The sequence below is a fragment of the Gymnogyps californianus genome, chromosome 26 (genome assembly GCF_018139145.2).
Source record: "Gymnogyps californianus isolate 813 chromosome 26, ASM1813914v2, whole genome shotgun sequence".
Lineage (NCBI taxonomy): Eukaryota > Metazoa > Chordata > Aves > Accipitriformes > Cathartidae > Gymnogyps > Gymnogyps californianus.
Genome location: NC_059496.1, coordinates 697,330 through 721,965, shown reverse-complemented (window position 1 = coordinate 721,965; position 24,636 = coordinate 697,330). Strand labels below are relative to the sequence as shown.

Sequence of the window (24,636 nt, the reverse complement as noted above, 5' to 3'; positions counted from 1 at the left end):
CATGCCCCTCTGGCCCCTGGGTCATACCCCCTTGTCTGACCCTGGAGCAGCTCCCATGTTTCCTCTTGGAGCTGCCCTCTCTCTGCCCCACGGGTCTATAGCAGGGCCCCTGCCCTGCTGGTGGTGGGCAGCAGGGCTGGGCAGAGGGAAGGCTGAGCCCTGACACCATGGAAATGGACCCTCCTGCCCCATGCTCCTCCTAGCATCTCATTGCCCCAGAGCGCCCTCCACCAATACCCAGAGTACTGCCAGCCTTGGCCATCTCCCTCTGCTCAATCTCCCCGAGCCCAACTCTCCCCGTCTCTCCTTGCCTCTGGCCAGCTTCCCCCCACCTCTGGGCTCCTCCCACCCCTTGCTGCTGGTGCCCCATGGCCAGGCACTCACTGGGGTGGTGTCTGGGACAGGTGGCAGCACACAGTCCCACCCCCTCAGCTCTGCCTTGCCCCTCACTGACATCCCGCAGCACCGCCACAGCCCTTCCAGGAGGTTTCTTCCCCTGGCACCATTGTGGCAGGACCCACCTCTGCGCCCAGTCCTGGTGCTTAGCACTTGCCCGGCCAGGAGGGCCAGGAGCAGGCAGAGAAGGGCCCCAGGATGATGCAGATGATGACAGGCACTGAACTCTCCCGCTGCCAGTCAGACGGCCTCGAGATGGGGATCTGCATGGGCTCACATGCTGTGATCATGCTGTGGCTCACAGCCTGGGCCCGGGGATACCCAGCCCCGGGGGAGGACAAGTTACCTGCTTGGGGTGGGAATGCTGCCGTCCTGGGTGTAGCTGCAGAAGAGGCAAAGGAGAGCTGGGCTGAGAGGGTGGTTGTGCGGGTCCCGGGAGCCTCCTCCCCAACACACTGTGTGTGTGTCTGGAGATGCCCCTGACACATCCCCCCCAAATTGCCCCTCCTGTAGTGCTAGAAAGGGAGGCCGGGACAGGGCCCAGCGCCTCTGCTCTGGGCGGCAGGCAGGATGGCACAGGCAGCCCAGGGGATAGCCCTGGGGCTGCAGGGCCCCACGGGCAGTGGCGGAGGACGTCCAGATCCACCGAGGCTGCTCCGCACTTGCACCAGCCTCCTGCACTCCACAGAATGTTCCTTCTCTTGGGAGGTCAGGGCCCACCAGGACCAAGTGGGGGTAAGGCTTTCCCCAGCTCCCTGCCAAGACCCGAGCAAGGGGTCCAGCCCTGCCACTCACCTGAGCAGCGCACGGCAGCATCTTCCTTATGCCGGCAAGCACCGCTGTCCCCAGGACGGGCCCAGCAGTCCTGCAGAGACAGCTCTGTCCCCCGGCACTCCACCTGCTCCAGCCAGATAGGGCCCATCCCCATCCCAAACGCAGCCTCATGCAGGGCAGACACACGGGGCCACAGCCCAGCTGCCTGCATGCCACCTCAGCATCCCGCATGTCCCAGGAATCGTCGCACACCGTCCCCAAGAGCCACGGTGCCAGACCTCCACTCTGCCCGAGCACCTGTCCTCGCCTCCCACTGCACGAATCTTCTCCCTGGCTGGAGAAGGCAAAGACTTCCCATGGCACTGAGAGAGCAGGCAGAGCCCTGCCAGACAAGAAGGGTACACAGGGGAGCAGCTCCCTACCTGTGCAGCTCGTGGAGTTGGGGCACGGGGCCAACGGGGTCGGGGGCATTTCTGGGCGTCCCCCTGAAGAAGGAAACACTGTGGTGAAGGGGCTGGTTCAGGGGATGGTGCAGAAAGAGCAGGGCTGAGCTCTGCTTGCCCTCCCTGTGCCATCTTGGTCGGCAGCAACCGAACCCTGGTCATTCAGGGGACACGCAGGACTGTGGGGGACCCTGACTGCTCAGCCCCAAAAGGCCCCTGGTTCAGAGAGCAGCAGGAGGGTGTCCATGGAGGGGAGGCTCTTCTGAACCCTGTCTGGTCTCTTCTGAGACCTCACCTGGAGTGCTCTGCCTCCCGCAGGTGCTGCTGGCAGCCTGGGTGGCAACTGCTGCTGGACGTGGGTGGCTGGGGTCACGTTTGTGCCACCAGCAGCAGGGTCTGACATGGCAAGGAAAAGCCCTTCCAAGCTCTTTCTCTGTGTTTGGCCGTGCCCAGGGAGCAGCAGCTGGGGTGACAGTGGTGCCCAGGTGGCTCTTACCATTGCAGGTGATGTGGATCTCATCTCGCAGGTCTTCACATGACTGCGGGTTCCAGGGAGTGGAGGGACACTGCCAGAAGGAGCTGGTTTTCTCCCCACACTGCACGTTATCAGCCAGGCAGGGCCAGACACCCTGCCGTAGGGCAGGCGTGTTTCCAGGGATCCTCCATCCCCGCAGCCCAGCTCCTTGCATGCCAGCGACACGTGTCAAGAGTCATCGAGTTGGAGCAAATGCTCCCCCATGTCCCGTTGTAGAAAACCTGCAGGCGCCCGGAGCAGCCGTCGCTGTTCTCCAGCCTCAGGGCCACGAACTCTGAGGAAAGGCACCAAGGGGGAACAGGCTGGTGTGGGGCTGTGGGAGCCAGGACACCTCTGCACCCCCCAGGCCCTCAGGCGGGCAGGGGCAGGGCCAGCACGTCCCCCTTGCACCCAGGGGCAGAGAGAAGTCCCTGACGGACAGACACCCCTGCCCTTCCCGCTAACCCTCGGGGACTGCTGAGCTCCCCAGGGACCCCCAGTGGGACTGAGGGTGCCCGTGCATGGGTGTCCACAGGACGGGCTCGGGCAGGAGCTCAGAGGCAGTCAGGACAGCCTTGGCCATGCCCGGCTCTCCTTGTGTCCTGGCCTCCCCAGGAACCAGGCTCCCACCACAGGTCCTGGCACACACCTGAGCAGATGACTCCCGCGTCCTCTTTGTGCCCGCAGTCGTGCTGCCCCCAGGGCCCAGCAGGGCAGTCCCAGAGAGCAGCTTCAGCCCCAGAGCAGTTCACGCCATCCAGCCAGATCTGGCCGGAGCCTTCCCCAAACCGAGCAGAGCCAGCCGCCTCCACCGCCCCTCCACAGCCCAGCTGGTGGCAAACGACGGCGGCATCAGACAGGTCCCAGCCATCGTCACACACAGTCCCCCAGGTGCCCTGGTAGTACAGCTCCACTCTCCCAGCACAGCGCCCAGTCCCGTTCACCAGCCGGACCCACCGGCTCCCTGTAGTGGGTAGAAAGCCCAGTTGCTGTCAGGGCCTGGCTGCCCACCCACCCCGTCACCTGGGGGCCCATGCAGTGCGCTCACCCCAGCAAACGACTCCCACATCCTCCGCAACCCCTGCTGCCGGTGCACTCTCAGGCAGGGAGGTGTTGCAGAGGGCCAGGTTGGCCTCGTGCCCTGCGCACCGGACCCCTCGCAGCCCCACGGGGCCCGTCCCTCGCTCAGGCTTTGGGGGGTTGTAGGCTGTCCCTGCCTCTCCGCACTGCAGCTGCCGGCACACCACACTGGCCTCCTGCATGTCCCACTCATCATCCAAGACTCTGCCCACACCCATGCTGGAAGATCTCCACTCGTCCATCGCACCGGCTCCCTCCGCCCACCAGCCGCAGGGATGCAAAGCCGGCTGAGCCTGGGGACAACAGAGATACCACAGCCATCGGTGGCACTGGGGAGCAGGGCATCCTTCAGGGAGCAGGGCGAGGGGGGATTTTCTGACCAAACAGGACAAGATTGAGCCTTTTGCTGATGAGAAGTGAGGGCAAAGCCCGGGTCCTCTCTGCAGCTCACACCCAGGTCTGCTGCTGCTGGGAGCACCCAGGCAGCTCCTGCCTGGCTGGTGGGATGGGGCTCTGCAGGGCTCTCTGCGGGGATGCGATGTGGTTGTCTGCAGCCAGAGGGATGGAGCAGAGCCCTGCAGCCCTGTCCTGGGCTCGTCCCACAGTATGAGAACAGAGGAGCCTAGGCCTGGTGGTGGCGCTGGGGCTAAGGCACTGCCCTGGGGGTAGATGCTTGCCTCCATTCAGTGCTCAGCTCTCCCAAAGCAGAGCGGTCAGTCTGAGCAGGCAAAGCCCTCCAGATGGCTCCTGGGGATGCCAGGGTTTGTCCAGGGAGAACTTCAGCCTGGTACTGCCATGGGACCCCTGCTTTGGGTGGCCGTGTCACACAAAGGGCAAATGGAGTTAATGCAGCATTTTTCCGGCACTCACCTGAGCAAATGACAGCAGCAGTGTTCCCGGAGCATGGTGAGGCCCCCAGGGTGATCACTGGGCACTGTGCCAGGTGGGCTTCAGTCCCGTCACAGTGGAAGGAGTCTCTCCAGACAGGGCCAGTCTCTCTCCCAAAATGCTCTCCTCCAGGAATGGCCTCAGCAAACCCACAGTTGAGTTGATGACAGAGAACGTGGGCATCCGAGAGATCCCAGCGGGAGGCACAGAGGGTCCCCCAGGTCCCCAGCACCTGGACCTCCACCTTCCCGCACATGCTGTGCTGCCGTTCACCAGCCTGAACCCTGTGTACTCTGGGGACAGAGGAGGAGGAGAGAGGGTGGATTGGTGCTCTTGTACCCTCAGGAGCTGGGGGAGAGGCCAGAGGAACAGCATGCCTTTCTTCTCCTTCTCAACTATTTTCATGCTGCAGACAATGCCATCATCCCTCCTGTCCCCACACCCAGCCTAGCACATTCCTTGCTCTGTTCCCCGACCCCTGGCACAGCCCCCGTCTCCCTGAGTCCTTACGTGTGCAGGTGACAACAGCGCTGTCTGCGTGGGTGCAGGGCTGCTCCCTGGAGGACCCTCTGAGGCAGGAGATGAGGAGGGATTCATTCCCCACACACTGCAGCTCTCCATCCCACGTGGCACTGATCCCTTCTCCAAAGTGAGCTGCCTCAGCAACAGGCAGGGCTCTGCCGCACTGCAGCTCCCTGCAGACCACGTCAGCAGCTTTGGCACCAAAGTGTGAAGCACAGACAGTTTTCCACTGGTCCCCGTCATGGATCTCCACACGTCCTGAGCAGCGGCTCTTCCCTTCCACCAGACGGACAAATCCTGGAAGAAACCCAAACACCTGGCAGTTCCCAGAGCCCTCTGGCAGTTAGATGCCCACATCCTGCATCACCTCCAAGCAAGCTGTGACCAAATTGCCCATTGCACATCCCAGAGGAAGCTGTTGGGGGAGTGTTGGTGACACAAACACATCCAGGCCCCCCTGCACCCCTTCTCTACACCATCACAGCACTCGAGGGTATGTGTCTGTTGCAGACTCACAGCCACAGGTACTGCTCAGACAAATTGCTCCCACACAAGGTGCCCTGTGCTGCCGGCATGGTCCCCCAGCACCACAGTGGTGGGAGCAGTTCAGGTCCAGGAGAAGTGGCCCAGATGATACTGACTGCTGCAGCCTGCTCAGCCCCTGCAGAGCTTCAGGCCAGGCAAGACCATCACCCTGAGGCAACCAGAAGCGCACCCTGATCCCAGGGCTGTTCCTGAGGATTGGGAGGTTCCTTTTAGGTGGGAGATGTCACAGAGCACAGAAATGGTTATCATGGCTGGAGCCTGTCCAGACCCCTCCGATACCTGTTTGGAGGGGGTGTCCTCAGCCAGGGACACACTGCTCTGCCTGGAGGTGCACAGGTCCAAAGCCAATGGCCGGACAGAGGGGCTGGAGACTTGCATGACCCCCTGGCCTCACGCTTACTCAGAGGGTAACAGCACGCACTGATGAGGATCAGGAAGTGCTGCCAAAGCCCCCATGTCATGGGCAGTGTGGGGAGCCATGGGCAGGCAGGAGAGATTGGGCAGTGGGTCAGTGCTGCCTGCACAGGGTCATGCCCGCGGGGCTGTCACAGCCCCAGGGATTTCCCACTGCCAGCCTGTGAGTGTGCTGATGTGGGAGGGAGCAGCCAGGGTCAAGCAGCCACCAAGCCCTGAGGCCTCGCACTGTTTGACCACACAGCTGAGCCCTGGGGACAGGCAGCAAACGTCTGTGTGCCACCCTGCTCCACTCCTCAAGCCCAGCACTCATGCTCTCTGAAAAGCCCTTTTGATGTCACTTGAGGTACTCCATGCCTGTGAAGGGGAATGACCCAGGAGGACCAGCCATCTCATGCTGTTCCTCCAAGTGTGGAGATGCCAAGCAAGTCCCCCTGGCTTTCTCAGCACAGGGACCCTCAGCATTGTTTGGCTGGGAAACTGGCAGAATGGGTGGAGATGAGTGGACACCCCAGGGGCAGGGACGGAGGATTCATGCTGCAGCCCAAGATACTGACTGAGGGGACTGAGGCACTGTGGCAAGGTTAGTTCACCCTGGGGTAGGGTCCCTCTGGGCTTTCCCCAGGGACCGGGGACATCAGCAATGATCGTCCAGCTCAGCAGTTAGACCAGCGTCACTGAGCCCTGCTCTGGCGTCCCCGTTGTGTCCTGGTTTCGGCTAGGACAGAGTCAGTTTTCTTCCTAGTAGCTGGTATAGTGCTGTGGTTTTGGATTTAGTAGGAAAATAACGTTGATAACACACTGATGATTTTAGTTGTTGCTAAGTAGTGTTTAGACTAAGTCAAGGATTTTTCAGCTTTCTCATGCCCAGCCAGCAAGAAGGCTGGAGGGGCAGAAGAAGCTGGGAGGGGACACCACCAGGACAGCTGACCCAAACTGGCCAAAGAGCTATTCCATACCACATGACATCATGCCCAGTATATAAAGTGGGGGAGCTGGCTGGGAGGGGGGATCGCGGCTCGGGAACTAACTGGGCATCGGTCAACGAGTGGTGAGCAATTGCATTGTGCACCACTTGCTTTGTATAGTTTAATTCTTTTAGTATTACTATTGTCATATTATTATTATCATTATCATTGTTTTTCATTCCTTTCTGTCCTATTAAACTGTCTTTATCTCAACTCATCGAGGTTTTTTTCCTGATTCTCTCCCCCATCCCAGGGGTGGGGGGCAGTGAGCGAGCGGCTGCGTGGTACTTAGCTGCCGTCTGGGGTTAAACCACGACAGTCCTTTTTGGCGCCCAACGTGGGGCACGACGGGTTGAGATAACGACAAATCTGACTGGAATGTGTTAGAACAAATTTGTTATAAACATACATTATATTAGTTCAATAGTTGCTGGTCACAATGTTGATGTATTTGCTCTCAAAGTTGGTGCACTTGTTCTTAAAGGTGCAGTATGTAATACCTTACTTGCAGTATATGCTCCCTGTTGTGCTGTTTATCAACCCGTGAGAACTGGGCCAGAGTTATCATGTTGTTCTACTTTGTAACACTGGCTTACGATACGATAGAATTGCTGCTCGTGAAACTAATCTGGTATTTGTACTCAGCATTGCCGTCATCTCCGTACTTCGGGAGCCGTCTATCAGAAACTATTAATAATTACACCTTGTACCTTTTCTCATCGGAGAGCCAAGCCACAGGGGAGACACATTTCTTCAGCTTCCCCTTCTCCTCCAGGCAAATTAACAGTAGCTCTTGAGAATTTTGAATATCCTTGGGATGTTCAAACCAGCATGTTCCTATTGTTATGTCTCCTGAATGTGTTCCAGGTCTTGTTTAAGGTTAAACAACTGTTTAAGAATACCTTTCGGAAATCTGCCCCGAGGCTTAATAGCCATGGGTGGCATGGCATGTGGGAGAAAATGGGCAGGTATCTAGAGAACTTCTCACCTCCAATGGTTTGGAACTTCACTCCCGAACAACTACAGGACCCTGATAAAGTGATAGACTATCTGAAAGGAAAATGCTGTGGCGATTCCAAAGAGGCACAACTTATCGCACTGTGCTGGGCCCTGGCTAGCATCTACCAAACACTGCTCGATACTGTGCAGCACTCTCAGGGGGAAGGGAGGGAAAACAGACCGACAGATACTGCGGCTACTCCACCCCTGCAACAGACGCAGCGGCTACTGCAACCCCAGCGACACGCAAGGCGGCTACTCCAGCCCCCACAACAGATACTGCAGCTACTCCGACCCCGCGACAGGCGCTGCAGCTACTCCTAACCCCGCGACAGGCGCTGCGGCTACTCCGACCCCGCGACAGTGCTGCGGCTACTCCGACCCCTGCGACAGGCGCTGCGGCTACTCCGACCCCTGCAACAGGCACTGCGGCTGAACCAGAGAACCAACCTGTGCCAATATCAGTCGCTCCTATACAGAAGAAGAAATATACAAAAAAATCAGTTCGTTTAGCGAAGGATGAAGATGAACCAGGGCCATCACGAGAACAGGAGGAAGAGGCAGAACCAGAAGTAATCACCCGATCTCTATCCCTGAGTGAGCTGCGGGATATGCGAAAAGATTTCAGCCGTCGTCCAGGTGAGCACATTATCACCTGGCTGCTCCGATGCTGGGACAATGGGGCTAGTAGCCTGGAATTAGAGGGTAAGGAAGCCAAGCAGCTGGGATCACTTGCTAGGGAAGGTGGCATTGATAAGGCGATTGGAAAAGGGACACAAGCCCTCAGCCTCTGGAGGCGACTCCTGTCAAGTGTGAAGGAAAGGTATCCCTTCAAGGAAGATGTTATATGTCAACCAGGCAAGTGGACTACCATGGAAAGAGGTATTCAGTACCTGAGGGAATTAGCCGTGCTAGAGATGATTTATTATGACCCGGACAGTTTACAATTACCCAGAGATCCAGATGAAGTTCAATGCACACGACCCATGTGGCAGAAGTTTTGTACGGAGCGCACCATCATCGTATGCCAACCCATTGGCAGTACTAACTTGGAAAGATGAAGAGGCACCGACAGTGGATGAAATGGCTCGCCAACTCCGGCAATATGAAGAAAATCTCTCTTCATCCCTACGAGCCTGTGTCTCGGCTGTGGAAAAAACTGTCCGAAAAGTCCGAAGAACTGATCGAACTGAATCGAAACCTCCTACTCCCCACCTGTACAGACCAATATCTCAGCTATTAGGAGTGAGCATTCCTCTGATCAAGAGAGAGAATATAGAAGGTATACACCACGGGGTACCCTGTGGTTTTACCTGCGTGACCACGGAGAGGACATGAGGGAGTGGGATAGAAAACCTACCTCGGTCCTAGATGCACGGGTACGTGAATTGAAAGGAAAAACAACCAGAAAAGGGGATTCTTCCAGGAAAGATGCCACTCCGGTTTCCAGACAAAGTAGAAGGTCTTCTGAGCCTCTTGAAGGGACCTCTAAGTCATTTTTACAAGAAGTGAGTAACAAATACTCTGACCAGGATTAGAGGGCCCTGCCTCCAGCCAGGTGGAGGAAAGGGACAACCGGGTTTATTGGACTGTGTGGATTCGATGGCCTGGCACATCACACCCACAGGAGTATAAGGCTCTAGTGGATACCGGTGCAACAGTGTACTCTAATGCCATCAAGTTATAAAAGGGCAGAACCCATCTGTATCTCTGGTGTGACAGGGGGATCTCAACAGCTAACTGTATTGGAGGCTGAAATAAGCCTAACTGGGAATGAGTGGCAGAAACACCCCATTGTGACTGGCCTAGAGGCCCCATGCATCCTTGGCATAGACTATCTCAGGAGAGGGTATTTTAAAGACCCAAAGGGGTATTGGTGGGCTTTTGGTATAGCTGCCTTGGAGATGGAGGGAATTGAACAGCTGTCCACCTTACCTGGTCTCTCTGAGGACCCTTCGGTTGTGGGGTTGCTGAGGGTTGAAGAACAACAGGTGCCGATCGCTACCACAACGGTGCACTGGCGGCAATATCGCACCAACTGAGACTCCCTGATTCCCATCCATTACGCTGATTCATCGACTGGAGAGCCAAGGAGTGATCAGCAGGACTCGCTCACCCTTTAACAGCCCCATATGGCCAGTGTGAAAGTCTAATGGAGAATGGAGACTAACAGTGGACTATCGTGGCCTGAATGAAGTCACGCCACCACTGAGTGCTGCTGTGCCAGACATGCTAGAACTTCAATATGAACTGGAGTCAAAAGCAGCCAAGTGGTACGCCACAATTGATATTGCTAATGCATTTTTCTCAATCCCTTTGGCAGCAGAGTGCCGGCCACAGTTTGCTTTCACTTGGAGGGGCGTCCAGTACACCTGGAATCGACTGCCCCAGGGGTGGAAACACAGCCCCACCATTTGCCATGGACTAATCCAAAATGCACTGGAAAAAGGTGGAGCTCCAGAACACCTGTAGTAACATTGATGACATCATTGTATGGGGCAGCACAGCAGAAGAAGTTTTTGAGAAAGGGAAGAAAATAATCCAAATCCTTCTGAAAGCCGTTTTGCCATAAAACAGAGTAAGGTGAAGGGACCCGCACAGGAGATTCAGTTTTTAGGAATAAAATGGCAAGACGGACGTCGTCATATCCCAATGGATGTGATCAACAAAATAGCAGCTATGTCTCCACCGACTAGTAAACAGGAAACGCAAGCTTTCTTAGGTGTTGTAGGTTTTTGGAGGATGCATATTCCAAATTACAGTATGATTGTAAGCCCTCTCTATCAAGTGACCCGGAAGAAGAACGATTTTAAATGGGGCCCTGAGCAACAACAAGCCTTTGAACAGATTAAACGGGAGATAGTTCATGCAGTAGCCCTTGGGCCGGTCCGGGCAGGACCAGATGTTAAAAATGTGCTCTACACCGCAGCCGGGGAGAATGGCCCTACCTGGAGCCTCTGGCAGAAAGCGCCTGGGGAGACCCGAGGTCGACCTCTAGGGTTTTGGAGTCGGGGATATCGAGGATCTGAGGCCCGCTATACTCCAACTGAAAAGGAGATATTAGCAGCATATGAAGGAGTTCGAGCTGCTTCAGAAGTGGTTGGTACTGAAACACAGCTCCTGTTGGCACCCCGACTGCCAGTGCTAGGCTGGATGTTCAAAGGGAAGGTCCCTTCTACACATCATGCAACTGATGCTACGTGGAGTAAGTGGGTTGCACTGATCACACAACGAAGTCGAATAGGAAACCTTAGTCGCCCAGGAATTCTGGAAGTGATCACAGACTGGCCAGAAGGCAAAGATTTTGGAATATCACCAGAGGAGGAGGTAACACGTGCTGAAGAGGCCCCATTGTATAATAAACTGCCAGAAAATGAGAGGCAATATGCCCTGTTCACTGATGGGTCCTGTCGCATTGTAGGAAAGCATCGGAGGTGGAAGGCGGCTGTATGGAGTCCTATACGACAAGTTGCAGAAACTGCAGAAGGAGAAGGTGAATCGAGTCAGTTTGCAGAGGTGAAAGCCATCCAGCTGGCTTTAGACATTGCTGAACGAGAAAAATGGCCAATACTTTATCTCTATACTGACTCGTGGATGGTGGCAAATGCTCTGTGAGGGTGGTTGCAGCAATGGAAGCAGAGTAACTGGCAACGCAGAGGTAAACCCATCTGGGCTGCCCCATTGTGGCAAGATATTGCTGCCCGGCTAGAGAACTTGGTTGTGAAAGTACGTCATGTAGATGCCCACGTACCCAAGAGCCGGCCACTGAAGAACATCAAAACAATCAACAGGTAGACAAGGCTGCTAGGATTGAAGTAGCTCAGGTGGATCTGGATTGGCAACATAAGGGTGAATTATTTTTAGCTCGGTGGGCCCATGACACCTCAGGTCATCAGGGAAGAGACGCAACATATAGATGGGCTCGTGATCGAGGGGTGGACCTGACCATGGACACTATCGCACAGGTTATCCATGAATGTGAAACATGCGCTGCAATTAAGCAAGCCAAGCGGTTAAAGCCTCTTTGGTATGGGGGACGATGGCTGAAATATAAATATGGAGAAGCCTGGCAGATTGACTATATCACACTCCCACAAACCCGCCAAGGCAAGCGCTATGTGCTTGCAATGGTGGAAGCAACCACCGGATGGCTGGAAACATATCCCGTGCCCCATGCCACTGCCCAGAACACTATCCTGGGCCTTGAAAAGCAAATCTTATGGCGACACGATACCCCAGAAAGAATTGAGTCAGACAACGGGACTCATTTCTGGAACAATCTTATAGACACCTGGGCCAAAGAGCACGGCATTGAGTGGGTGTATCACATCCCCTATCATGCACCAGCCTCTGGGAAAATCGAGCGATATAATGGGTTGTTAAAGACTACACTGAGAGCAATGGGTGGTGGGACTTTAAACATTGGATACACATCTAGCAAAGGCCACCTGGTTAGTCAACACTAGAGGATCTGCCAATCGGGCTGGCCCTGCCCAGTCAGAACTTTTACGTACTGTAGAAGGGGATAAGGTCCCTGTAGTGCACATAAAAAATATGCTAGGGAAGACAGTCTGGGTTACTCCTGCCTCAGGCAAAGGAAAACCCATTCGTGGGATTGCTTTTGCTCAAGGACCTGGATGCACTTGGTGGGTGATGCGGAAAGACGGGGAAGTCCGATGTGTGCCTCAAGGGGATTTGATTTTAGGTGAGAATAGCCAGTGAATTAAATTGTATTATGTTAATTGCTATATAACCCTGCCACTGTATGTCATCATTACTATAGTTGTTATATGCTATATCAACAGTATTACAGTAAGAACTATCTAGATTAATAAAGAATGAACTTTGATAAAACCAAGTGAAGTGCAGTAGTGATGGAACCAGGACTGACTGCAGCATGCAACAATCCAACACTACACACCATCCTCCTGCTGCGCCCAATGTCATCTGCCCGCTGTACTGCACCAAAGCGGATCCTGCTCTGCTGACTGAGCGGACTTCACACCATCCCTCCTGCCCAGACAGACTGTTATGATAGATGGAGTCCAAAGTCATGGACTGAATGAACGCAACGAACATTTTAAATGGACATTTTAAAGGCTTATACATTAAGGGAATGATATCTGTGTGTATATGTATTAAAAGGCAGCAAAAGTGGTGGTGATTAATTGAAAATGCATTGGAAAGTGTGGGACCTGGACATGATGTAGATGGTATAGAATAAGGGGTGGATACTGTCCTGGTTTCGGCTAGGACAGAGTTAATTTTCTTCCTAGTAGCTGGTATAGTGCTGTGTTTTGGATTTAGTAGGAAAATAACGTTGATAACACACTGATGATTTTAGTTGTTGCTAAGTAGTGTTTATACTAAGTCAAGGATTTTTCAGCTTCTCATGCCCAGCCAGCAAGAAGGCTGGAGGGGCAGAAGAAGCTGGGAGGGGACACCGCCAGGACAGCTGACCCAAACTGGCCAAAGAGCTATTCCATACCACATGACATCATGCCCAGTATATAAACTGGGGGAGCTGGCTGGGAGGGGGGATCGCGGCTCGGGAACTAACTGGGCATCGGTCAACGAGTGGTGAGCAATTGCATTGTGCACCACTTGCTTTGTATAGTTTAATTCTTTTAGTATTACTATTGTCATATTATTATTATCATTATCATTGTTTTTCATTCCTTTCTGTCCTATTAAACTGTCTTTATCTCAACTCACGAGGTTTTTTTCCTGATTCTCTCCCCCATCCCAGGGGTGGGGGGGCAGTGAGCGAGCGGCTGCGTGGTGCTTAGCTGCCGGCTGGGGTTAAACCACGACACCTTCTTGCTCCCTGAGGGCACACCCAGGTCCCTTCCCCACCCTGGCCCCAAGGTGGAGTACAGGCTGTCTCCTTACCTGAACATGTCACTCCAGCGTCGAGAGTGTGAGCACAGTTATGTTCACCCCATCCTGCGTGTTTGCAGTCAGACAGGGCAGACTCGGTGCCATTACAGCCAACGTCATCCATCCAAATGGGGCCAGATCCTTGCCCAAATTGTGCGTACTGAGGAGCTCCAACAGCAAACCCACAGTCCAGCTGCTTACAAACCACTGCCGCATCGTCCATGTCCCAGTAGTGACCACACACGGTGCCCCACTGGCCCTCTTGTTTCACCTCCACTCTCCCAGCACAGCGCCTGCCACCATCCACCAGCCTCACCTCCACAGCACCTTCAAACACTGACACAGGACAGTCAGAACAGTGCCGAGCCCCAGCACTGGGGGTCTGGGGAACCCCTGCCCGGGTGGAGTCAGAGGTGCCAAGGTGGGAGCCCACTCCCCTCCAGGCTGTCCCCGGGGCAGTGCAGGAGTCCCTTCTATCCCCACGGACTGCGCAAGGCTGGGGGTGTGCAGTTGTGGCCCTGCTGGGTCATTTGTGGCCCCACAGCCTTTGGCACCTCCTTCTACCCCAACGGCCAGCTGCCACCTGCCCCTGGCCCATGCCCACCTAGGGCACCTGCTCCTCCCCACCCAGCACCCTGAGAAGAGACCTGCCCCCCCAGGGCTCCCCCAAGCACACACTGCTGCTTCTCCCCAGGGCCCCCAGCTGCCCTGGACCACAGCCTGCCCCGGGCTCCTCCCAGCTTATCCTCTGCCTTCAGGTCTTGCTGTGTCCCCTGCGGAACAACCGATGATCCCAGTGAGCCCTCCCAACGCATGCCCCCTCCTTGGCCCTGGGCATCAGCCCAGCCCTGCCCTTGTCTAGGATCCCCCAGGAAGGTCACCTCTCTGCCAGCCTGTGGGAACAGACACCCCACTTCCCTTGTCTCCACACCCACAACCTGCCTCCCCTCAGGCTGGAGCTCACCCCAGTGTTCAACGCACATCCCTGAGTCCTTACGTGTGCAGGTGACAACAGCGCTGTTCGCGTGGGTGCAGGGCTGCTCCCTGGAGGACCCCCTGGGGCAGGAGATGAGGAGGGATTCATTCCCCACACACTGCAGCTCTCCGTCCCACATGGCACTGATCCCTTCTCCAAAGTGAGCTGCCTCAGTGACAGGCAGGGCTCTGCCACACTGCAACTCCCTGCAGACCACATCAGCAGCTTTGGCACCAAAGTGTGAAGCACAGACAGTTTTCCACTGGTCCCCGTCATGGATCTCCACACGTCCTGAGCAGCGGCTCTTCCCTTCCACCAGACGGACAAATCCTGGAAGAAACCCAAACACCTGGCAGTTCCCAGAGCCCTCTGGCAGTTAGATGCCCACATCCTGCATCACCTCCAAGCAAGCTGTGACCAAACTGCCCATTGCACATCCCAGAGGAAGCTGTTGGGGGAGTGTTGGTGACACAAACACATCCAGGCCCCCTGCACCCCTTCTCTACACCATCACAGCACTCGAGGGTATGTGTCTGTTGCAGACTCACAGCCACAGGTACTGCTCAGACAAACTGCTCCCACACAAGGTGCCCTGTGCTGCCCGGCATGGTCCCCCCAGCACCACAGTGGTGGGAGCAGTTCAGGTCCAGGAGAAGTGGCCCAGATGATACTGACTGCTGCAGCCTGCTCAGCCCCTGCAGAGCTTCAGGCCAGGCAAGACCATCACCCTGAGGCAACCAGAAGCGCACCCTGATCCCAGGGGTGTTCCTGAGGATTGGGAGGTTCCTTTTAGGTGGGAGATGTCACAGAGCACAGAAATGGTTATCATGGCTGGAGCCTGTCCAGACCCCTCCGATACCTGTTTGGAGGGGGTGTCCTCAGCCAGGGACACACTGCTCTGCCTGGAGGTGCACAGGTCCAAAGCCAATGGCCGGACAGAGGGGCTGGAGACTTGCATGACCCCCTGGCCTCACGCTTACTCAGAGGGTAACAGCACGCACTCATGAGGATCAGGAAGTGCTGCCAAAGTCCCCGTGTCATGGGGCAGTGTGGGGAGCCGTGGGCAGGCAGGAGAGATTGGGCAGTGGGTCAGCACTGCCTGCACAGGGTCATGTCCCGCGGGGCTGTCACAGCCCCAGGGATTTCCCACTGCCAGCCTGTGACTGTGGTGATGTGGGAGGGAGCAGCCAGGTCAAGCAGCCACCAAGCCCTGAGGCCTCGCACTGTTTGACCACACAGCTGAGCCCTTGGGACAGGCAGCGAAGGGCTTTGTGGCCACCCTGCTCCTTTGCCCAGGGCCCAGCACTCATCCTCTCTGAAAAGTCCCTTCAGTTCAGTCAAGGTACTCATATCTGTGAGGGGGAATAACCTAGCGTGACCAGCCATCTCATGCCAGTCCTCCAAGACCTGGGGTGCTAAGCAAGTCCCACCTGGTGTTTCCAGCAAAGGGACCCTCAGCATTGTTGGCTGGGAACTGGCAGAATGGGTGGAGGTTGATGAAGCCCAATGGACACCCTGGGTCAGGGATGGAGGATTCATCTGCAGCCCAAGACACCAACTGAGGCGGGGCTGAGACAGCGTGGCAGACTTAGTTCACCTCGGGGGTAGGCTCCCCCTGGCCTTTCCCTGGGAATCAGTTATATCAGCAATGACAGTCCCAGCTTGGCAGTGTGCTTGGCCACACTGGACCCAGCTCCAGCATCTGCTTGTTGCTCCCTGAGGGCACACCCAGGTCCCTTCCCCCATCCCAGCCCCAAAGCTAGGCAAAAGACTGACCCCTTACCTGAACACATCACTCCAGCATCCTCACCATGACCACAGTTATTTTTACCCCATCCTGCGTGTTTGCAGTCAGACAGGGCAGACTCGGTGCCATTACAGCCAACATCATCCATCCAAATGGGGCCAGATCCTTGCCCAAAGTGTGCGTACTGAGGAGCTCCAACAGCAGACCCACAGTCCAGCTGCTTACAAACCACTGCCGCATCATTCATACTCCAGTAGTCATCACACACGGTGCCCCACTGGCCCTCTTGTTTCACCTCCACTCTCCAGCACAGCGCCTGCCACCATCCGCCAGCCTCACCTCCGCAGCACCTTTGAACATCAACATGGGGCGGGTCAGGAGAGTGCCAAGCCCCAGCACTGCAGGTCTGGGGGAACCCCCTACCTGGGCCAAGTCAGAGGTAATGGGGTGGGAGCCCACTCCCCTCTAGGCTGTCCCCAGTGCAGTGTGGGGGTCCATTCTGGGCATCACATGCCATCCCACTGCACAAGGCACCTCTTCCCACACCAATGGCCACATGCCCCCCACCCATATCTGCCCAGCCCTGCACTGGGCACCCGTTCCTCCCCAGCCCAGCACCCCCTCAACAGCCCTGTGTACCCAGGCCTGCAGCTTCCTGTGCAAACCACCTGCCCCACCACCATCCAAACCCACCCCATGGCTTTTTGAGTTCCCAGGGAGCACCGAGACAAATCCGAGGATTCCCCAGCCCATGTCCTCTCCTCATCCCTGGCGTCAGTCTCTCTGTGGGGTACACACTGCCCTCATGGGGTCAGGGCTCCCCTGGAACAAGGGGGCAGTGAGCAGCACACAAACCCTCCAGGCTACCCCAGAGGTTGGCAGTGCTCTGGGGATCTCTGGGGGCTGCCATCACCAGCTAGGCCACCACTGGCTCCAGAGGCACAGTGCTGGGCAACAGGGGGTCCCAAAAGGGTACCCCACGACAGGCCGTCTATGAATGCAGCCAGGCACAGGCTGTCCTAAACACTGGAGCCCTGGAAAAGGAGATACTCTCTCCCACCCACATGGGCACAGGGAAAGGCACAGGCTCCATGGACTTGAGCCCCTTCTGCCCTCGTCTCAGTAGCACCTGCAAAGAAACCCCATTCCCAGGCGGATCCTGATGACCACCCTGGTAGCCCCTGGCCCTGGGCTGTGGGACAAGGCAGTCAGCACTTACCCCTGCACAGCTGTACCCAGAGCAGCAGCCACAGCATCTGAGGGGACAGGACTCCCTCTCGGCCCATCCTGAGCCTCCTGCCCTGCCAGCACATCCCTGCTGCGCCACACTCCCTGCCAGAGTTCCTCGCGACTCATGGGGACAATGATGATGAGAGGGCAATATATCTCTGCAGATGCCAGCCCAGCTACAGGAGGAGCCAATCGAAGCAGCAGCACCTTTTTAGACATTATCGGGAGCTATCTCCCCTCCGACACAGCCCAGCCCTCCAATGAACTTCTCCAGCGCCATTCATGACCATATATGAGGGATGGCTCCACTGCAGGTGTCACGTCACTGTGGTGGCGGTGCGTCACAGGACAGGGCCGGCTGTAGTGGGGGAAAACGGATTTTTCATGCCTTGAACCCTGCTGTGTGGACCAGGAGCACTGAGCATCTCCTATACCGGGCACATCCAACAGCCCAAGGTGCGAGTGTCCAGCCGTCCCCGTGCCATGGGAACCACAGGGCTGGGACTGCACCAGGAGCTGTGTCAGGAAGGGAAGGAAACAGCCCCTGCCCCTGCTTCAGATCCTGCTGTGGTGGGAGCAGCAGCTGGGAAAGGGCCCTAGCTCAGGCCAGAGCCCCATCCCAGGAGTGCTAGCTTGCCCGTTCCTCCCTGGAGAGCCCCATCGAAGGTCCCTTGAAATGAGCTGGAGCTGGGACATGTCCCTTCCCTGGCAGCTGACACGCAGCCCAGAGGCTCAGATGTATCCCTGCCTCTTGACATGTCACCGAGGGGCCGTTATTCCCCGCGGGTGGCTCGGGAGCTGCAGCCTGCAGGTGCACAAACCACAGCCCATGTGGTCTCACAGCGCTCTCCGTGCTCCCCCCACAGCGCCCGGGCAGGAAGCCTGTGGTTTCCTCCTGGCACCGTGCCCAGGCACATCCCTGCGGTGCCCCCGAGCCACCCCCACCCCGACTGCTCCAGCCAGGGCTGCAGGGACTGCTCCTTCAGCCTTGCAGACACAGGGCATGGCAGATCCCGTTCCCTGTCTTGCCCTTCTGATGGGGCACACGGCTGCTCTGCACCGAGTCCCACAGACTGGGGTGTCATCTGTGACGTTACCTCACACCCTCCTACGGCCACTGCTGTGTGCTCATGGGTTATACTGACGGTGACCTCACACCCCTCCTACTGCAACCGCTGTGTGCTCATGAGTTGTTACACTGTCACACGTGTGTGTGCAGTGTATGGACTGCTGCTGCTAATGATGGTTCTTCCAAAACCCCATATTTGGTTGTCGTCTAAATATTGACTTGGTGACATCAGAAGCACCTACACAAACTATGTGCCAGCTTCTGCCCTATCAGCTACTCAGGCACCAGCGACATCACAAGCTCATACACAGCTAAGTGCATGCTCCTGGCCTATCTGCTATTCAGCCACAGGTGATGCCATAGCATCTACAGGTGATATTGGCCTGCTCCTGGTCTATCGGCTACTCAGACACCAATCACTTCAAAACCACCTGCAGAAACTGTGGGCCTGCTCCTGCCCTATCAGCTACTCAGGCAGCAGTGACATTAGAAGCACCTACACATGCCATGGGCCTACTCCAGGCCTGTGAGCTACTCAGGCATGAGTGACCTCAGAAGCACAGACGCAAGCCATGGGCCTGCTCCTGCCTATCAGCTTCTCAGGCACCAGTGACCTCAAAACAACCTACACATACCTGTTGTGGATTAACCCTGGCCAGCAGCTACCTCCCACACAGTCGCTCACTCACTATTTCACTAAATAGAAAGTTAATTCTATCCCAGCCAAAACCAGTAGAATGCCAGATGCCTGCTCCTGCCCTATCAGCTTCTCAGGCACCAGTGACCTCACAGGAACCTATACACCCGTTTGCCATGTCCTTGCTGTTGAGGTACTCTGCCTCCGGTGACCTCACAAGCACCTGTAAGGGCCATGCTCCTGATCAAGGTTTATCAGCTATTCAGCCAAGAGTGACATCACAAGTACATACCCAAGCCATGTGTCTCCCTCCTCCCTATCAGCTACTCAGGCACCAGTGACCTGACCACCACATATCCACCTACTTGCTATCTGCTCACCTATGAGATATCAAGGCACAAGTGACCTCACAAGCTCCAACACAAGCCATGTGCATGCTCTTGGCCTATCAGCTACTCAGGCATCAGCAATCTCACAACACTTCCACAGGCCATGTGCCAGCTCCCAGCCTATGATCTACTCAGGCACCAGTGACCTCACAAGCACATACCAACCTATTTGCTCTGTGCTCGTGTGGTGGGGTGACCCCATGTGGCAGCCCCCACCCAGTCACTTGCTCACTCCCCACCTGTGGGATGGGGGAGGGAACTGGAAGGGCAAAAGCCAGGAAAAAAGTCTCATGGGTCAAGATAAAGACAGTTTAATAAGTGGAGAAGTAATCACTCACAGCAGGAGATTGATGCCAAGCCAGTCTCTGAGCAAAGAATACACACTCCCTCCCCAGTTTTACTGCTGACCATGATGTCATACAGTGTGGAATATCCCTTTGGTTCGCTGGGGTCAGCTGTCCTGGCTTTGTCCCCTCCCAGCCTTCTCGCTGTGGGAGGCGAGTGAGAAAGAGAGAAGGCCTTGACGCTGTGCAAGCACTGCTCAGCAATAGCTCCAATGTCAGTGTGTTCTCAACACTGTTTTGGCCACCAAGGCAAAGCACAGCACCATAGGGGCTGCTAACAAGAAAATTAACTCCGTCCCAGCCACACCCAGTACAATCTCCACCCCTTCTTCCACACCAGTTGCATCCTGCTCAGGTCCTACAGTATTCAATACAAATGTACATTACATCCACCACCCCTCACCCCCTTCCCCATCCTTTCACATGACATACACACAGCACACTGGCTTTGGCTGGTGTGGCTCAGGTGGACCTGGACAAGTGCCAGCACACTCCTGACTTCTCCCCTCACTCACTCAGCCAGAGCTTTTTGAAACATTCCATCAGGTTATCAACCTAAGGACAAGGAAATCTAAATAGCATCACTCTGCACCACACAGTGGTCTTGCAGGTAGCTGTGAGATCCCCCACACCCATGGGGAAAGGGAGTTCCCCACTACCACCCTGCCTCTGTTTGGCACCTCGAAATCCACTTTGCGGTTCATGGGCTCACTGGCTGTTTCTTCTTCTTCTCGTGGTCTTTTTTGAGATCCTCTTTGGGTCTTTTCCATATGGTCCCCATGCGCATGTTCTTCTGAAGTTGGCATTTTGTCCTGGTTTTCCATGTTCGCAGACAGCATTGCCTGTGTCTTGCGGCACCAAGAAGAGCTCAGAGGCTGCCCCAGTAACCCTGCGTGGCCATCCTGCTGAGCTGGTCTGGGATGTTGGGGCCTCCTAGGCCACTTCCCAGGATTGGGCTCTTCTTTGTCTGTTAACAGGATTTGTGTGGAGGGCCCCTTGGTGGCCTCCTGGGAGGGGGTCGCAGCCCTCAGGCATGTTCCCACTGCCTTGAAGTTCCCCCCACAACATGTCTGGGCTTCTTCTGCAGCCTGGTAAAGTGGGGGACCTCGACCCACCCTTGTACTTTTCTTTCTATTCACATTTAAACTCTAATTCTTCATTCATTAGCTCTTATTAAAGAAGGCTTTCTCCATTTTATACCTATGTGATAATGGCTATATATATTTAATTTTTCTGGCTTTATAAATGTTTTTATATAAATAAAAATAAATATATATATAAATGTATACACATACATACATGTATAGAAAGGTATATATATTTAAAATACCGTATATATTGATAAATAAATAAAAGTATATTTATACATATTTGTACACTCACACATATATTTCTAAAAATGTATATATTGTAATACAGGTATATATTTTTATATCTGAGCACTTCCTTGTCCAAAGCAGGCAGGCAGCCAGTCACAGGGCTGCATGAGAACATGGGGGTATGATGGTGTCAAAAAATGGCTGCCACCCAACCACAATGCAGCATGAAAACATGTGGGGAATGAGGCTGCGAAAAGTGGCAGCCTCCCTGTACGTAATGACAGGGGGCTTCCTTTGCTGATGTGCTTCTGGGTGCACAGGGAGGGGAGAGTCCTTTTGCCAGTCAATTATAGGACTTCCTGAGAACACGTGGGTTTGATGCTGGCAAGCAGTGGCTATCAGCCAAGCACAGAGCAGTATGATGTTTAAGAACATGGCAGCCCACTCCCATAAAATGGCAGCCCCTGTTCATACAATGGCAGCCCCCAAATGGCAGCCAAACCAAAATGGCAGCCCCTGGGTATGGAGGGGAAGGGCCTTCTGGGTCAGAGGTACTTCCGGGTAAAGCAGAAGGGGTGGCCGCTCCTTCCAGGCAATCCCCACAAGGCACGTGACCAGTAGAGGGGAGTGACTTCCGGGGCAAATGGCCCCTCAGGCAGCTGGCAGCGGGTGGGCAGGGCATTGCTCACGTCTTACCTGCAGTACCGGTGGTGCCTGTGCTCCTGGCGTGTGCCAGGGCAATGAACCAAATAAGCACAAGGAAGGCACGTGGTGAGGTAAAAATGCTTCTTTTGTGCCGTGGTCAGATAACGGGTCCCTGTGGTGTCAGAGCTTCAGTGTTTGTGCCTGAGCTAAGAACTTTCCCCGACTCCGTGCGCTTCAAGACGGCACAACCCTTCTCAAAAAACCCACTACGGGACCCTCCTAGGTCTCGTGTGAAAATCTGCACTACTGTGCTGAGGATCCCCTCGGAGCAGGGATGGCACAAAGCCTTTTCCATGTGCCTCCTCACCTGGCTGTGGTCTCCCTGTTTCTCAGCACCTGAAGTCCCCTCTCCATCTCCTGCCCATCCCTGGATCTGGTGCTGGCAGTGCTGCACTCGGTGGTGCGTCCAGCAGTGAACCCCCTCACCTACAGCATGAGGAACCAGGAGCTCAAGGATGCAGTTAGGAAAGGGCTTACATGAAAAGTTTTGCAATAGTGATAAACTCCCCATCCCTCTCCACAAACGACTCCCAGGATATCCCATCCCAAATGGGTGCTTTGATGTATTATCATTATTGTTACCAGTCTCATTATCATTAGCTTTATCGTTATTGTTACTTGTGGTGATCATGTTCGCAGACAAATGTTTGGATTTGTCTCACTTGTCCAGAGGCATGAACCTGCTCTGTCTCACCTGGAGCCTGTGTAAGAGTGTGTCTAACACTGGGGCGGAGCTGACTCCCCCACAGGCTCCCTGTAATAAACTGGGATCTCCCCAGTGCACTGGGGAGATTAGCAGCAGTCCTCCCCATCCAGCTGGAGCTGCTTCCCACCCTGACCAGCAAGGCCAGTGTGGAGTCACCCTGTGACCCCAGGCACCACAGCCAAATGGCTCTGCAGAGCAGCACCGCCAGCTTGGGACCCTGCAGGGATGATGGGGAAGGGGCCAGGAACAGCCAGGTAGATCAGCAGAGGGTTAGGGAGAGCTCAGAACAGAGATGACCTAGGCTGGAAATTGCCTCAGAGACAAAAATACCAGCGTTCACCTAATCCAAGACAATGCCCAGACTGTGGGTGCCCTAAAGCATGTTCATGGTGTAGAGGCAGAAGTCCTCGCTGTCCTGGTGCTCCACTAGGCCTGGGTAGTGGATGAAGAAGGGCCGGTGCTCACAACTACCCATCTCTTAGTGCCATCGCCCCTCCTCAAGGGTGGCATCGAAAGGGAGGCTGGGACCCTGCGTCAGGGCTTGCACTGAAGGAAGCATGACTCAGCAGCCCTGTGAGTTTGCTGCTGTCCCTCAGTCTCTGTGCCCAGCATATGTCCTTGACACAGCCTCCTCCACCCCATGCGCTGTCCCTCACCCCAAAGTCACCCCCAGTCCTAGTTCCCCCTAGCAGCCATTTCCAGCCCTGGCCATTCACCATGGTCCAGCTGAGGGCTGATCTTTGAAATGTGACCAGCCCCGTCCTCTTGCTGGGCTCAGTGTGTGCACTCGGGAAACACCCAGACCTGCATGGGCTCAGACATGCCCAGAGCCTGGCAGACCCCAGAGCAGGGCTGTCTGCAAAGCCTCACGTGGGCCATGGCCAAGGCAGGGAAGGGGTCGGGTGCTGGGGCGAGCAGTCAAAGCCAGACGGCCACAGGGGAACGGGGCACTGAGGTCTGTTGTGGGAACTGTGCCAGGAGGATGTTTCCCCAGGCCTGAATGCACTCTGTCCTGAGTGGTGCCTGCAGGGCAGAGCTCTGGGGCCACCTGTGGGGATGCAGGGCTGGGCCAGCCCAGGGACAAGGACAGGGATCTGAACAAAAGCCATGACCCTCCAAGAAGCTGATGGAAACCCCAAATTCCCCTCCATTCCCAGGCAGGCAGGGCTGTCACCCCACTCAGTGGGATTGCTCCGGGGACTCAAAAGACACCCTGGGGTGGGAGGTGCAGGGCAGCCAAGATTGACCCCAGCACTCCCAGCTGCCCCTCTGCAGCCAGAGCAGCTCTCCAGAGTTGGACGAGACCCGCTGCTGCTCTCTCCATGGTCAGAGCTCTCTTGGGGCTGCAGCCACTGGCACTGCCTGCTGGGAGCCCCAGACCTAGTTCTGAGCCCCAGTGCCCTGCACCGCAGCTCTTAGTACTTCCCCTCCCACGCCAGCACCCTCTCTCAGGAGCACCACCAAGTGCATTACTCCCTGACCAGGTATGCAGAGGAGCTGCTGGAGGACTTCTCTGCTCACCCCTTCTGCCGCCAGCTATGTCTCGGTGTCAGCCCACAGGCTCCGCCATAGTTCCTCGGTGTTAGGTGCTTGGCCTCTCGACGTGGCCTTCGCTGAGCCTCTGCAGGGACCCCCAGTGAGCGTCTCTGCTTGGAGCTGGCCACCACATGCTGGCTGCAGTCACAGGGGATCCCGGTGAGGCCACATTTGGAGAGTAGGTTGTGATTGTCCTTGGTCAGAGTAGGGGTGAGGATCTGACAGTCAGGAAGGGAAAGAGAGGACAAGAGACAATGAGGACAAGAAGCAGGAAGGGAAGTTTCAAATGAGGTTTAAGGGGAAAAAAAATCACCTTTATAGTTGATTAGTACTGGCTCCGGGGCCCAGAGGTTTTCAAAACTCAAGTGGAGAAAGCACTGACCAATGCATTCTAGCTGACATGTTCTCCCTGCTCAGAGCAGATAAGTAGCACTAGACACCTCCATGGGTCCCTTCTGACCCTTCTTGGTGGTATGTCTGGAGATCGCCTAGTCGAGTCCCCACTGCTCAAGCAGGATCAGCTAGAGCGGGTTTCCCAGTAGAGGATCCAGCTG

General features: G+C 55.6%; 1 pseudogene; it reads right to left on the bottom strand.

Annotated features, from left to right (window-relative positions):
* Positions 1-542: 542 nt before the first annotated feature.
* Positions 543-4,351, bottom strand: LOC127025951 (scavenger receptor cysteine-rich type 1 protein M130-like; annotated as a pseudogene).
* Positions 4,352-24,636: the final 20,285 nt, after the last annotated feature.